Source organism: Callithrix jacchus, chromosome 20, assembly GCF_049354715.1.
Source record: "Callithrix jacchus isolate 240 chromosome 20, calJac240_pri, whole genome shotgun sequence".
NCBI classification, from domain to species: domain Eukaryota; kingdom Metazoa; phylum Chordata; class Mammalia; order Primates; family Cebidae; genus Callithrix; species Callithrix jacchus.
Window position 1 is genome coordinate 45436278 of NC_133521.1, and position 16435 is coordinate 45452712.

At 54.9% G+C, this 16435-nt stretch overlaps 1 protein-coding gene across 3 annotated transcripts in view; it reads right to left on the minus strand.

Moving 5' to 3' along the window:
- KLHDC4 (kelch domain containing 4) overlaps nucleotides 1–6208 on the minus strand; it is a 121887-nt gene extending 115679 nt beyond the window's left edge. For all 3 annotated transcript variants that reach the window (XR_013530254.1, XM_078357925.1, XM_078357923.1), the window contains exon 1: nucleotides 5969–6208. The gene's annotated coding sequence lies outside the window, so the exon portion shown is untranslated. The remainder of the gene's footprint in view (nucleotides 1–5968) is intronic.
- Between the last annotated feature and the right edge of the window lie 10227 nt (nucleotides 6209–16435).

Here is a 16435-nt window from a genome sequence, read left to right on the forward strand (position 1 = left end):
CTCGATCTCTACCTTGTGATCCGCCCGCCTCAACCTCCCAAAGTGCTGGGATTATAGGCATGAGCAACTGCACCCCGCGACTCATTTTATTTACTTACACAGAAAACCAGCATCTCTGGCTACAAACAGGTGGTAACTGAAAACAAACACCAAGAAGTAAAATGTCAGCATTAAACTCACAGGTTTCTGTTGTTTGGACCAGAGCCCCTGAATTTCCTTTTTTGCTGTTAAAAAAAAAAAAATTCATGAGGCTGGGCGCAGGGCTTACACCTGTAATCCCAGCACTTTGGGAGGCCAAGGTGGGCAGATCACTTGAGGTCAGGAGTTTGAGACCAGCCTGGCCAACATGGCGAAACCCCATCTTTACTAAAAATACAAAAATTAGCCGGGCATGGTGGCACATGCCTGTAATCCCAGCTACTCAGGAGGCTGAGACAGGAGAATTGCTTGAACCCGGGAGGTGGACATTACAATCAGCCGAGATCATGCCAGTATACTCCAGCCTGGGTGACAAGACTCCATCTCAAAAAAAAAAAAAAATTTCGGGGGCAGTGGCGCATGCCTGTAAGCCCAGCACTTTGGGAGGCTGAGGCCGGCGGATCACAAGGTCAAGAGATCGAGACCATCCTGGCCAAGGTGGGGAAACCCTTTCTCTACTAAAAACACAAAAAGTTAGCTGAGTGTGGTGGCACACACCTGTAATCCCAGCTACTCGGGAGGCTGAGGCAGGAGAATTGCCTGAACCCGGGAGGTGGACGTTGCAGGGAGCAGAGGTTGTGTCACTATACTCCAGAGCGAGACTCTGTCTCAAAAAAAAAAAAAAAAAAAAAATTCACCAGTGTTGAGAGGTGTCAGAGGCATGCAGTATGGGGACTTTCCAACGCAGTCGGCAAGGCTGAGAAGCTGATGAGGACGTAAGTTTATCAAATTCTACTCAGGGCTGTTTAATACTGGGGCCTCAGACCATCCAAGCCCCCTCTGGGACTCAGCTCCAAGGCACTCATGCATATTTTTGGAGGAATGGCCCACGGCCAGCTTCACCTCACCTGCCTGGCAGAGTAAGGGAAGGAAATCCCTCTTCCCCTCCAAGCCAGGTGGCTGGGGAGACTTGAGACAGGGTGGGGCCAGCTGGGACTGAAGATGGGGCAAGGTCCAAAGAAACCCGGGGACCCAGAGAGTCCACTCCCCGGTGTGTACCTCGAAGACTGGAAAACACACGTTCAAAGAAACGAATGCTCACAGCAACACTATTCACCACAGGCGGAAGGCAGAAGCAGCCCAACGTCATCCACAGGTGAACGTACATATTCCCACAATGGAACGGTATTCAGCCATACAAGGGAATGGGGCCAGGCACAGTGGCTCACACCTATATTCACAGCGCTTTGGGAGGCTGAGGCAGGAGGATTGCTTGAGCCCAGGAATTTGAGACCAGCTTGGGCAACACAACAAGGCTTCGTCTCTATTTTTTAAAAACTGAGGAGGGGATCGGGGGCACAGTAGCTCACGCCTGTAATCCCAGCACTTTGGGAGGCCGAGGTGGGTGGGTCATGATGTCAAGATATTGAGACCATCCTGCCCAACACAATGAAACCCCATCTCTACTAAAAATACAAAAAATTAGCTAAACATGGTGCACACGCCCATGGTCCCAGCTACTCAGGAGGCTGAGGTAGGAGAATTGCTTGAACTCGGAAGGCAGAGGTTGCAGTGAGCGAGATTGTGCCACTGCACTCCAGCCTGGGTGACAGGGCAAGACTCTATCTCTTTAAAAAAAAAAGCCGGACGCGGTGGCTCAAGCCTGTAATCCCAGCACTTTGGGAGGCCGAGGCGGGTGGATCACGAGGTCAAGAGATCGAGACCATCCTGGTCAACATGGTGAAACCCCGTCTCTACTAAAAATACAAAAATTAGCCGGGCATGGTGGCACCAGCCTGTAGTTCCAGCTACTCAGGAGGCTGAGGCAGGAGAATTGCTTAACACAGAGGTGCAGGTTGCAGTGAGCAGGGATCATGCCACTGCACTCTAGCCTGGGTGACAAAGCAACACTCCATATAAAAAAAAAAAAAAAAAAGGAAGTGACAGGCAGAGTGAGTCCCCAGCCATCACAGAAATGCGCTGACGTCCTCTGCTCTGTAGAGAGAGGCATAGGCTGCCCCCAAAACCGCCCGGGACCAGTGGGATGATGTGACGTCGAGTGGCTTCTCACGCATGGAGGGGTCACTATTCTTCCAGCAGGAGTTTTGGTGCTGCTGGAAAAGTTATCCTCAGGAAAATGAGGCGGAGGCCGAGACTCAGCGAGGGGCCTGTCCCACGTTATAGTCTGAATGGAAGCAGAGCTTTGCACAGCTGAGACTAAACCCATGTTTCCCAGAGATCCACAGGAACAGCTACGTCAGAGGCACTGGAAGCTGCCACAGAGGCCAGGTCGCAGCCCCTGTTGTGGGTGACATAGTGTGCCCCCAACTGGGAACCTTGCGTGGCCTTCTTTGGAAATAGGGTCTTTGCAAATGTAGTTAAGATGGGGTCACACTGGAACATCTGTGTACCCCATCCTGGAACAGGGTGTACCCCAAATCCAATGGCTGCTGTCCTATTAGGAAGAACAGACACAGAGACACACACAGAGGAGAGGCCACGGGGGGAGACACAGAGACACGCGCAGAGGGGAGGCGACGGGAGACACAGAGACACACACAGAGGAGAGGCCACGGGGGGAGACACAGAGACACGCGCAGAGGAGAGGCCACAGAAGACACAGAGACATATGCAGAGGAAAGGCCACAGGGAGACACAGAGACATGCAGAGGAGGGGCCACAGGGGGAGACACAGAGACACGCGCAGAGGAGAGGCCACTGGGGGAGGCACAGAGACACACACAGAGGAGAGGCCACGGGAGACACAGAGACGCAGGGCAGGGGCCACAAAGCAGCAGGAGCCATGAGAAGGCAAGGGCAAGGACTGAGCAATGTGGCCACAGCCGAGGAACACCCGCAGCCAGGGGCAGGAAGCGTCCCCCTCTGGAGCCTCTGCAGGAGTGCGGGCTTGCCTACACCTTCACTTTGAAAACAGGTTTTTTTAGCCGGAGTCTTGCTCTGTCGTCCAGGCTTGGTCTAAGCTCAAGCTCACTGCAATCTCCGCTTCCCAAAGTCAAGCAATTCTCCTGCCTCAGCCTCGTAACTGGGACTGTGGGCGTGCACCACCACACCTGGCTCATTTTCTTTTGAGGTGGAGTCTCACTCTGTCACCCTGGCTGGAGTGCAGTGGCGTGATCTTAGCTCCCTGCAGCCTCCGCATCCCAGGTTCAAGCGATTCTCCTGCCTCAGCCTCCAAAGTAGCTGGGACTACAGGCGCCCACCACCACGCCTGGATAACTTTTGTGTTTTTAGTAGAGACAGGGTTTCACCATGTTGGCCAGGGAGGTCTAGAACTCCTAGCCTCAAGGCTCCCACAGTGCTGGGATGACAGATGTGAGCCACCGTGCCCAACCTTGAGTTTGAACCTCTGTCCTGCAGGACTATGAGAGGATCAATATTCGAGCCAACAGCCTGTGGCCATTTGTTGCCGTGGCCGTAGGGAACGACAGCGCTGCCTGGACTCCCGGAGGGGGACGGCGGTGGGGGGAGTGAGGTGGGGGGAGTGCTGTCACAGGCATGGCCGACGCAGAGACGCCCTGTAGAGGCATCCTGTACGAGACCCGCAGCAGGGTTTGCCCACAGCTTCCTTCCGCCCCTCTCACATCCCCGGGGGGAGCAGCAGGTGCTTCGCCCCTTCTGACTGCACTTCAGCATCCAGCCCCCTCATCACGGCACTTCTGTGGCCCACAGAGCCCTGAGGCCAGGACCCAAAGCCGGTACATCTGGCTGAGGCCCGTCCACACCTTCCGGACACCCGTGGCTTCCGCAGCATCTCCACTGTCCATCTCTGCCCATCCTGGAACTGGTCACCATGCTGCTGGGCCTCTGCATGCTGTGGGGTCCCCACAGATGTGAGCATACCCCTTGGGGAGCCAGGAGGTGCAGAGGCACCACCAACACCTGGGGCATCGGTTCCCCTTGCAGGGCTGCCAGGCGGTGATTCTCAGCAGCCCAGGCACAGCTGTGGCATTCATGTCCCCGGCTGCTATAATTGGGTTCTACAAACCAGGCGGCTTTAACAACAGACACTGAGTGTCCTGCAATCCTGGAGGACTCAAGCCTGGAATCCCGAAGTCGGCAGGACCTGGCTCCCTCCAGAGGCTGCAGGGGAGGCTCCTCCCTCCTCGGAACCTCAGCACCTGGCTGCTGCCCTCCACTCCCTGCCGTCCTCTTCACACAGCCTCTCCTCTGTGTGTCCAAATTTCTCCCTTCTTTTTTTTTTTTTTGAGATGGAGTCTCACTCTGTCACCCAGGATCTCGGCTCACTGCAACCTCTGCCTCCCGGGTTCAATCGATTCTCCTGCCTCAGCCTCCTGAATAGGTGAGATTACAGGTGTCCGGCACCACACCCAGCTAATTTTTTATTTTTAGTAGAGGTGGGGTTTCGCCATATTGGTCAGACTGGTCTCGAACTCCTGACCTCGTGATCCAGGAGGGTGATCCACCCATCTCACCCTCCCAAAGTGCTGGATCACAGGCATGAGCCACAGCGCCGAGCCAATTTCTCCCTTCTTATAAGGACACCTGTCGTTGGATTTGGGGCCAGCGCTTTGGTAAGTGTGACTCATCTTAGGTAATCACATCCACAAACACAGTTTCCCGACAGGGTCATGCTCACAGATACAGGGGTCAGTCAGGACTAGAGCAGATTCTAGGGCAAACCCCACCCACACAGCCATAGAAAAGTGAGGCCTCTCCCAAACCACAACCAGGGAGAGCAGTGTGCAGACTGAGCCCTTTCTCCAGCGGGCCTCCTGTCCTTGGCCCCACTGGAAGTCCCTGGACAAGAGAGCCCTTGAAGCAGGCTGGAAGGTTCAGGCCCCAGGCGCAGAGGTGGGCAGAGGAACGCAGCAGACATGAGTGAGAGGGGCAGCCCTGTCCCACACCCCTCCCTCAGAAAAGCCAGTAGAGAGAAGACAGTCTCCTCCCATGCGGGGTCCTTGAAGCAGCCCCTGTATGCTGGTGACTCTGGCCGCATGTGGCTGCCTGCAGGACTGCCCCAGACTCCTCTGGAGGCCCACCTTCTCTTAGCCAGTGTCCTCGGCTTCACCGGCCACAGCAAAGCAGCTGAATTCCCCAATTCTCCGAGTTCTTAGATGCAAAGCTGCCCAAATGGGGAAGTGATTCTGCTGAGGGGATGGGCAGCACAGAGGGATGGGTGTGGTGCGGGGGGCCTGCTCCGCAGAGCGGCCCCAGCGGCTGGACCCCCGATGACCGCAGAGCCTCTTCTGCTGCTGGAGGAAGTCACGTCCATTCATCCCACACCTGTCACGAGCTTGGGCGGCTCCAGTGCTGGGCATTGATTAGAAAACAAGCCAGGGAGGCCAGGCCTGGTGGCTGATGCCTGTGATCCCAGCACTTTGGAGGCCAAGGAGGGAGGATCACCTGCAGACAGCAGTTCGAGACCAGCCTGGCCAACATGGTGAAATCCTGTCACTACTAAAAATCCAAAAATTAGCTGGGCATGGTAGCACATGCCTGTAGTCTCAGCTACTCAGGAGGCTGAGGCAGGAGAATTGCTTGAGCCCGGGAGGCAGAGGCTGCAGTGAGCAGTGATTGCGCCATTGCACTCCAGTCTGGGCGACAGAGTGAGACTCCATCTCAAAAAATAAAAAAAAGAGAGATTGAGACCCTGAAGTAAAACCCAAAACTATCAAAACCCGGAAGACGGCCTGGGCAGTACCACCCTGGAGAGGAACCGGCAAAGATTTCATGAAGGCGCCACCAAAAGCAATTGCAACAGAAACAAAACTTGAACTCAGCTCCTGCAGTGAGCGCGTCCTCCTGGACCCATCCTTTCATTTGACCCACGTTTTCCCAACTCACTCACCGCCCGGTTTCTGCTGCCTCTTCCTGTGAAGGCTCAAATCACACAGCGGCCCGTTTATCCATCCCTTTCTCAGCCAGGTGAGTTCTCAGCCGGGGCCAAGCAGCGCCGCCAGGCCCGTGGGGGGCTCAGAGAACAGCTCCATAGAGGGCTTCTGCACAGCAAAAGCAGCTATCAGCAGAGCAGAAAGACAACCTACCGAACGGGAGAAAGCTTTGCAAAGTATGGGACCGACCAAGCTCCAAAAGCCAGCGTCTTTGAGGAACTTAAATACACAGGAAAAAACAACCTCCCCACCCCCCCCGCTTTTTTTTTTTGAGACGGAGTTTCGCTCTTGTTACCCAGGCTGGAGCGCAATGGCGCGATCTCGGCTCACCGCAACCTCTGCCTCCTGGGTTCAGGCAATTCTCCTGCCTCAGCCTCCCCAGTAGCTGGGATTAGAGGCACGTGCCACCATGCCCAGCTAATTTTTTGTATTTTTAGTAGAGACGGGGTTTCACCATGTTGACCAGGATGGTCTCGATCTCTTGACCTCGTGATCCACCCGCCTCGGCCTTCCAAAGTGCTGGGATCACAGGCTTGAGCCACTGCGCCAGGCCAAAACACCCCATTTAAAAGTGGCCAAAGGACACGAACACACTTTTCGTGGTTTTGTTGGTTTGTTTGAGATGGAGTCTCACCCTGTCGCCCTGGCTGGAGGGCAGTGGCGCGATCTCGGCTCACCGCAACCTCCGCCTCCCGGATTCAAGTGATGCTCCTGCCCCACCCTCCCGCGTAGATGGGACTAACAAGCGCCCGCCACCACACCTGGCTATTTTTTTTTTTTTTTGTATTTTAGTAGAGATGCGGTTTCGCCGTGTTGCCCAGGATGGTCTTGCACTCCCGAGCGCAGGCAATCCACCCGCCCCAGCCTCCCAAAGTGGGAGGATTACAGGCGCGAGCCACTGCACCCGGCCTGAACACACTTTTCAAAAGAAGACATATATACAGCCAACCAACATATGAAAAAAAGGTATCACTGATCATTAAAGAAATGCAAATCAAAACCACAATGAGATACCATCTTAAACAAATTCATTAAAAGGTCAGGCCGAGTGCCATGGCTCACACCTGTAATCCCGGTACTTCGGGAGGCCGAGCTAGATGGATCCCTTGAGGCCAGGAGTTGCAGACCAGCCTGGGCAACATGGAGAAACCCCGTTTCTACTAAAAATACAAACATCTTCTGGGTGTGGTGGCGCATGCCTATAATCCCAGCTACTTGGAAGCCTGAGCCCCGAGAATTGCTTGAACCTTTGAGGCAAAGGTTGCAGTGAGCCGAGATTTCGCCACTGCACCCCAGCCTGGGTGACACAGTGAGACTCTGTCTTAAAGCCAAGGCTTGTCTGCCTGGACCTTCTCCCTGGAGTTCCGGGTGCACACGGAAACATTCCGTCCCTTCCCAGGCCCCCTTTCAAGGATATAATGGATTTATCATGGATTCATTTGCCAGCTTTTCCACCAGGCCAACTGCACGCCGGCTGTGCTGCAGGGGCCCTTGCATCCTGGATCGGATGTGCCCAAGGCCTCATTCCAAGAAAGAGAATGATTTGTAAGCGTACCGTGATCCCGAATGCCCTCTCACTTCCATCAAACATGACATTATCTTTACATGTTCTCATAGGGAACATTGAAACCTTTCGCAATATCTTGAATCCAAACCAAGGCACTCACAGCAGCCTCACCTGGGGAGTGAGCACCCGCCGAACGCCCTCCTACGGAGCTGCTCTCTGAGTCCTCTGCAGAGGCCAGGTGGGGCTGAGAACCCAGCGGGGTGATAAAGTGATTGATAAGCTGCCGCTGTGTGATTGGCGCCTTCCAAGCAAGAGGCAGCAGAAACCAGGTGATGAGTGAGTAGGGAAAACACGAGGAGATTAACGGATGGGTCCAGGAGGAGACACTTCGCGCAGGAAGCCACCCCAGCGCAGCCTGCTGGGGCCTGAGGCGCTGAACAGAGCTGCTGTGTGCTAAGCATTCTGGGTGCACTTACGTTGTCAGATCTGAACCTGGGGTGGTTGCCAGGCTACTGCCAAGACAGGAACATTGCGTCCCTTGTGACATCTGGACCTGAGCCATCTCAGTGTGGAAGTCATGGCCAGAGAGTTTTCTAGAACCTGAGACCTTGACTATCACCTTATCCTATCTCTCTTTTTTTTTTTTTTTTTTTTGAGACGGAGTTTCGCTCTTGTTACCCAGGCTGGAGTGCAATGGCGCGATCTCGGCTCACTGCAACCTCCGCCTCCTGGGTTCAGGCAATTCTCCCGCCTCAGCCTCCTGAGTAGCTGGGATTACAGGCACGTGCCACCACGCCCAGCTAACTTTTGTGTTTTTAGTAGAGACAGGGTTTCACCATGTTGACCAGGATGGTCTCGATCTCTTGACCTCGTGATCCACCCGCCTCGGCCTCCCAAAGTGCTGGGATTACAGACGTGAGCCACTGCACGCGGTCTTTTTTTTTTTTTTTTTGAGACAGAGTTTCTCTCTTGTCACCCAGGCTGGAGTGCAATGGCACAATCTCGGCTCACCGCAACCTCCGCCTCCTGGGTTCAAGCAATTCTCCTGCCTCAGCCTCCTGAGTAGCTGGGACTACAGGTGTGCATCACCACGCCCAGCTAATTTTTTTGTATTTTTAGTAGAGACGGGGTTTCACCATGTTGACCAGGATGGTCTCGATCTCTTGACCTCGTGATCCACCCGCCTCGGCCTCCCAAAGTGCTGGGATTAGAGGCATAAGCCACTGCCCCTGGCCAACCTTGTCCTTTAAAAAATAAAAACAAATAAAGGGTTGCTTGCTCTCAGGTGCTGACCCTCCGTTCCCAGGCACTGCTCACTCTCTTCACCTCCTCCATCCTCATCAACACCACAGAGGAAGGCAAAGAGAAGTCCCAGATGTTGGAGGAGAACAGGGGCCTGGGCAGGGTGAAGGGGAGAAGGGTGGACAAGGACGAAGTCTCCGGAGAGGCCACTGCAGGTGGTGAGAACAGGCACTGCCCGCAGGCCGGCTTGCCTGGCAGCTCTCCATTCACTTCAGGGATCTCTTCCAGCTATCCCCACTGTTTACGCCCTTCTAGAACATTCTGGGAAAAATCCCAGGGCTGCCACAGGTGGGTCTGAGGCATCTGGGTCAGCACTCCACACCTTTCCCTGGGATCAGAGATCAGCCACGACCCCCCAGACCTGACTCCCAGGCAGTCAGCATTCCCAGAGCCTCAAGACCCAGCCAGGAGCTCCTCCCACCCCCCTGGCTCGGCAGGAGGTACAAACAGCACACACTAACGGGCGGAGCTGGGACCCCCATGTCAGGGCTGGTCGGCAGCCTGGATCCTGGTGCCTGGCCTAGGTGCTGTGAGCCCCTAGGAGTCCAGGAGGCAATGGGGAGAGGATGAATACACCACAGCTCTCAACCTGGGCTCTGTGTCCCAAATCCAGATTTTGTTTTTGAGACAGAGTCTCACTTTGTCATCCAGGCTGGAGTGCAGTGTGGCACAATCTTGGCTCACTGCAACTGCTGCCTCCCGGGTTCAAGGAATTCTCCTGCCTCAGCCTCCCAAGTAACTGGGATTACAGGCACCTGCCACCACGCCTGGCTGATTTTTGTATTATTAGCAGAGATGGGGTTTCACCATGTGGGTCAGGTTGGTCTGGAACTCCTGACCTCAGGTGATCCACCAGCCTTGGCCTCCCAAAGTGCTGGGGTGACAGGCGTGAGCCACCGCGCCCGGCCTGTAACTCTTTATGTTTGGCTTATCTGCGACCCTCTATTTTAATGCAGACTCTTTAATGAAGTGTGACGCACATGCCGTAAGTGTCTGCCGTTTGGTGAATTTCAAGAAGAGGCCAGCGCCCCGTTCCCAGCACTGAAGTGAGGAATCAGACTGAGGCCCCACGCAGAAGTCCCTCGTGAGAACCCGCTTCCATCACGTGCCACACAGAAGGGCATCTCCAAAATGGGCATCCACCTGGAGCCGCAGAATGTGGCGATATTTGGGAGTAGGGGCTTTGCAGATGTAAGGAGCGAGGATGAGGTCCCGCTCGCCTTAGTGTGGTAGGGCCCTAAATGCTATAACTAGGCCCTTACAAGCGGAGGCAGGGGCGAGGCTGAGACTCGAGTGGTGTAGCCACCAGCCAGGAGACAGCAAGGACCCTCCCCAAGACTCCTCAGAGGGAGCATAGCCTTGCTGTCACCTTGACCACAGATGTCTGCCTCTGGAACTGGGACGGTGCATTCCTGTTGTCTAAGTCACCTGTGTGTCCATTTGTGGTGGATGTGACCGCAGCCAGAAGGCACTCATATGGCCCCATGGCCACATGGCCTCTTGCCACCAGCAAAGAGGAGCAGCTGTGGGTGAGTCGCACCCTCTGGCCAAGGGCAAGCCAGGGGCTCAGCTGACAGCCGCCAGCAGGCACCTGAGGAGAGCAAGGCTCAGTGCAGGCACCAGCTGGGCTGCACCCCACAACGTCCACCCCTGGCCTGGACCAAGCCGGCCAGCAGCTGCCACCCTGAAATGGCTCCTGGAAGGGACAGGAGCTGTGACAGCCACGGTAATAACATTCATCGCAGCCCACGGTTGCTGGAGGTGTCCTAGGCACCGAGCTTCGTCGGCCAAGTCCTCGACGCTGCAGGCAAAGTGTTGGGGTCACACAGGCCTTGCCCCTGGAACAGGAAACCCAAGTCAAACTGGGGAAGCTGCGAGGACATCTGCTGGCTTCTGTAACCGGCGTCCAGAGGGAGCGTGTGCTTCCGGCGGTGTCTGCTTCCCTGCTCCTCTCCTGGGGCTCTGGCGCGGTCGGCGGCTCTCAGGATGGGCCGAAGCTCCGGCAGTGTCAGGGCTCGGGGGCCTTCGGCAGCGTCCAGAGGAGGGAAACTGCCTCTTCCAGGAGCCTGCGGCACTAAGAGGAGGCTTTCTGCAAACGCTGCCGGCAGCTTTCCCCCGACCCCAGAGCCACAGCCGCTCCCGAAGACAGTCCCAGGAAGTTCAACCACAGAACAGCCGCAGCCCAGGAGCCGCCGTGGGCCTGAGCTCCCCAGAAGCGCCTGGGATCAGGAAGGCCGGTGGATCCACGGGTGCCGATGGGTGTGTCAGAGGCGTGTGAACCAGACCAACTCCATCTTGAGTAGGGGCTGGGTAAAATGAGGCTGAGACCTACTGGGCTGCATTCCCAGATGGTTAAGACACTCTAAGTCACAGGATGAGATAGGAGGTCAGGACCAGACACAGGTCATACCCACCTTGCTAAGACGGTTGCAGTGAAGAAGTGGCCAAATCCCACCAAAAGCAAGACAGGTGAGACTCACCTCGAGTCTCCCTCACTGCTACACTCCCAGTACCACGACGTTTACAAATACAGCGGGAGGATCACCTGAGCTCGGGAGTTCGAGGCCAGCCTGGACAAAATGGAGAAACCCTGTCTCTACTAAAAACACAAAATTAGCCAGGCATGGTGGCGCATGCTTGTAGTCCCAGCTACTCCGGAGGCTGAGGGAGGAGAATCACTTCAGTCAGGGAGGCCGAGGTTGCAGAGAGCCAGGATCGCGCCACTGCACTCCAGTCTGGGCAACAAGAGTGAAACTCCCAATTAAAAAAAAAAAAGAAGCGGATGAGGGGGAGCCAGGGCAGGGGCAAGGAAAGAGAGTTCAGTGAGGGGGCAGCGCATGCCAAGTCCCCGAGGTGTGTCCTGGACGTGGAATGTTCCAGCAGGCGGGAGAAGGCCGTGGTGACCTTACGTGCAGACAGGAGGGGAGAGGGGCTCACTAGACCTGGGGAGAGCTGGCCAGAGCAGAGGGGCGACAGCTCAGGAACGGCTGCGGAGCTGCGGCTCTGTCCGGGTGGGTGTCGTTGGCTCCTGCTGTCATCCGTGGATTCACCCAAGCCAAAGTTGGAGATGGGGAGCCAGCAGGCTCGGGACAGAAACACGGGCCCGTCCCTCGCCATCTGCCACTAGCGGACAGCGACCCGTGCATGAGCTGCTCTGGAGGATGGCAGCTTCTGGCTTGCAGTCCAGCCTGAGTGTCTCTGCATGGCCCGTCCTGGGGTAAGGATCTCAGGAAACCTCATCAGCCTCCTTCCTGAAACCCAAATGCCACACGACAGCTGCGTTTCTCAGAATCTCACAAATCCTAACCCCGCCCCAAAATCCTGGCTGGCCTGACAGTCACTTCCTGGAGCCACTTGCCCTGCAGCCTCTGGGTCCCTTTGCAGGAGCCGTGGTCTGTCCGTCTGTCTGCCTGTCCATTTGTCTGCCCTTTTTGCAGGAAGCACCGTCGGCAGCTTCCACGTCTTCCAGAGTCCCCTCGGTTTGTGAGGCTGGTTGGGTGATGGCGTTTTCTAGCTCTTTCTTTCTGTACCCTAGAATGTAGCTTGCCCAAGACCAGTGACGTAAGCCCGATCTATTCATTTCACCACTGTCCCTGGCAGGAGGAATTTCTCTGAAAGGACCCCAGGAGCCTGGCGAGGGGTACGCTAGGAAGGCAGCTGGTGACAGGCGCTGGGCAGAAAGCCTGCTTGTGGCTGAGAATGCTTTGAACCTTTTGAATTTTGTACTATTCTCATATACTGCCTATTCAAAAATAAGTCATTAATTGAGACAATGAGATCATCCTCTTTGATACAAAAAGGCAAAATCCTAACCAGAGTCCTGTCATTCTGCTGCTCGATCTCATCCCTGGCTGGAATCCGTCACCCCAAACTCCCCATGCCCCAGCCTCAGCGTCTCCATCTGTAAACCAAGGCCCAGGCCCTCCTGGGTGTGGGCATTTCACTTTGTGACTCTGACTCGTGGCAGGCTGAAGCCGTGGCCTGGGCCCCAGCCCTGTCTCCCTCCGCCCCACTTGCAGGCTGGTTAAATCCGGTGAGTCAAGGCTGGGCTCGGTGGCTTACACCATAATCCCAGCACTTTGGGAGGCTGAGGCAGGTGGATCACGAGGTTAGGAGTTCAAGACTAGCCTGGCCAATATGGTGAAACCCTGTCTCTACTAAACATACAAATATTAGCGGTGGTGGGCGCCTGTAATCCCAGCTACTCGGGAGGCTGAGGCAGCAGAGTCACTTGAACCAGGGAGTCAGAGGTTGCGGTGAGACGACATTGCACCACTGCACTCCAGCTTGGAGACAGAACAAGACTCCATCACAAAAAAAAAATCCTATGAGTCAAATCCTCCAGGAGCGGCTTCCACAGTCGGAGAGTCCAGGACAGCTTGTCACTCAGCAAGACACGGACGGCCCACCCAGGGCAACTGAGGACAGCAAGGCGGGGTCTGTGGGTGAGAAACCCCCATGAGTCCCAGTGGAAGCTCCAGCGCTGCTCCAGGGGCAGCAGGAAGGTCATGAGAGGTCTTTCCACCCTCCTTCAAGGTGGCCTCTGAAGAGGCCAGCACACAGCCCATGGAGGCAGAGGCAGAATCAATGAATCTGGCTTTTAAGGAGCAAATAAACTTAGGCTTGTTGGAGTCTCGAAGGCATCTGGCACTTACATTACCCTTAGGGTTCCTATCGGAGGCCCCAGCCCTCCGCGGAGGCTGAGCAGCCAGGGACAACGCAGTGCCTCTCCGCTCCCGTTGCCTGCTGACCCAGGACCCGCAGAGACAAACAGCAGCCTGGAGCATCCCCGGGACAGCAGGGGAGACCCGCATCCCTCCTCCACCCACACACTAGGGACCCCCACACCTCCCTCATAGCTTGTGAGGAGCAGCCAGGGGTCCAGGGTCAAAGGCAGACAAAGTCGGACGCCCGAGCTGGAGAGGAAGCATTGGCAGATGTGCCCTGGGTGGGGTCCTGGGGTCTGCAAGGCACGTGGAGAAGGCCCAAAACAGGCCAGAGGGCAGCCTTCAGCACACACTCGAGGAAAACCATACAAGGCTTCCCACAGCTCTGCACCGCGTGGCGAATTTCCACCCAAGTATGTCCACAGAGCCCACGGGACAGACCAACCACAGGACAACCTTCCCAGACAGCCTGATGACTCTCAAAACTGCATTTAAAAACCACTGTTTTAGGCCGGGTGTGGTGGCTCACGCCTGTAATCCCAGCACTTTGGGAGGCCAAGGCAGGTGGATCACGAGGTCAAGAGATTGAGACCATCCTGGTCAACATGGTGAAACCCCATCTCTACTAAAAATACAAAAAAAAAAATTAGCTGAAAAAAAAAAAAAAAAAAAAAAAAAATTAGCTGGGCATGGTGGTGCGTGCCTGTAATCCCAGCTACTCAGGAGGCTGAGGCAGGAGAATTGCCTGAACCCAGGAGGCGGAGGTTGCGGTGAGCCGAGATCGAGCCATTGCACTCCAGCCTGGGTAACAAGAGCGAAACTCCGCCTCAAAAAAAAACCACCACCAACAACAAAAACCACTGTTTTGATGAATGGGTGAATCATTCACGTGATTCAAAATTCAAAAGGAACAGAATGATGCCTCCTGGAAATGTGTTTCCTGCCCCACCCCAGGGACTCAGCCTTCTGCACCTGAAATCACCTTGGCAAAAGTCCTATCAGCGGAAACAATGATAACATCGAGCTAAGCTAACCCAGCCCCTGTCCTGCCTTTCCCTTAATTATTAAGCTAACCTTGGAAGACCTTGGCTATTTAAATGATTGATAATAGGCCTTGCCCCAAACCTGCTTTTGTAAAGCTAATGGGGGGTACCCAGGATATGGGAACCAGAGTTCTGCTAAGGCAGAGCGCGAAGGACTGTCACGCATTATCCCGGAGATTATCCCAGAGACGGTAAGATATGCAGCTTCCTCCATCACCCCTGCAAATAACACCACTGCTGTAGACTGAGGTATCTTTTGAGAGGTTTTGCCAGGTTTTTTGCATGTCTGACGCCCACAGCTCCACCCAGACTCCACGGCTCCACCTGGACCTCCAGCCCCAGCAGAAGCATTTCGGCTGCAGAAGGACAGGTTCTCCGACTCCCTGCAAACTGCCTTTGAAAAACCCCTAATCCACGCACTTCGGACGAGATGGTCCGAGGATGAACTCCGTCTCCCGTTTGGCGTAGCCGGCCTCGTGTCTGTTAACCTCTTTCTCTACTACGGCCAGGGATCTGTCTGCATGCAACTGTCAGGAAGAACCCTGGGCCGTTGCAGACCTTTCCTTTTTTTTTGGTAACATCTCTGTGGGGATATAACTCACCTAGGACACAGTTCACACACACACCTAAAGTGCACAGTGCAATGGTTTTGTAACCCCAAAAGTATCTCAGACAAGTCTCAACGCCTGTAACCCCAGCACTGGGAGGCCAAGGTGGGGGTGGATCACCCGAGGTCAGAAGTTTGAGACAAGCTTGGCCAACACAGTGAAACCCTGTCTCTACTAGATATATAAAAATTAGCTGGCTGTGGTGGCGCATGCCCATAATCCCAGCTACTCAGGAGGCTGGGGTGGGAGAATCGTTTGGACCCAGGAGGCGGAGGTTGTGGTGAGCCGAGATTGCACCACTGCACTCCAGCCAGGGCAACCCAGTGAGATTCTGTCTCGGGGAAAAAAAAAGTATTTTTGCTGAGGTTAAGGGTGCGCCGTGACGCAGCCTCAGGAGGTCCTGATGACATGTGCGGAAGGTGGTCACACTACAGGTTGGTCTTACACAGTGGGAGACTGGAGACATCAATCAATATATAAAAGATAAACGTAGCCCGGGCACGGTGGCTCACGCCTGTAATCCCAGCACTTTGGGAGGCCGAGGTGGGTGGATCACGAGGTCAAAAGATCGAGACCATCCTGGTCAACATGGTGAAACCCCGTCTCTACTAAAAATACAAAAAATTAGCTGGGCATGGTGGTGCGTGCCTGTAATCCCAGCTACTCAGAAGGCTGAGGCAGAATTGCCTGAACCCAGGAGGCGGAAGTTGTGGTGAGCTGAGATCGCGCCATTGCACTCCAGCCTGGGTAACAAGAGCGAAACTCCGTCTCAAAAAAAATAAATAAGTAAATAAAAATAAACGTTTCCCTGATCAGGTAGAGCCAAAAAATAAAGATAAATGTAGTCGGGCGCGGTGGCTCATGTCTGTATTCGCAGCACTTTGGGAGGCTGAGCTGGGTGGATCACCTGAGGTCGGGAGTTTGAGACCAGCTTGACCAACACGAGAAACCCCGTCTCTACTAAAAATAAAAAATTAGCCTGATGTGGTGGCACATGCCTGTAATCCCAGCTACTCAGGAGGCTGAGACAGGAGAATTGCCTGAACAGGAGGGCGGAGGTTGCAGTGAGCCGAGATCGAGCTATTGCACTCCAGCCTGGGCAACAAGAGCAAGAAAGACTCCGTCTCAAAAGAAAAAAAAAAAAAAGTTATACCTGGGTTCCATCCACAAAGGCCAGGCGACTGGAAGCAGGGAGGGGTCTTCCAGGCCACAGGTAGATAAGAGACAAAAGGTCGGATTATTTTGAGTTTCTGATTAGCCTTTCAATGAATGAGAAACTGATAGGGATAGTCCCTGA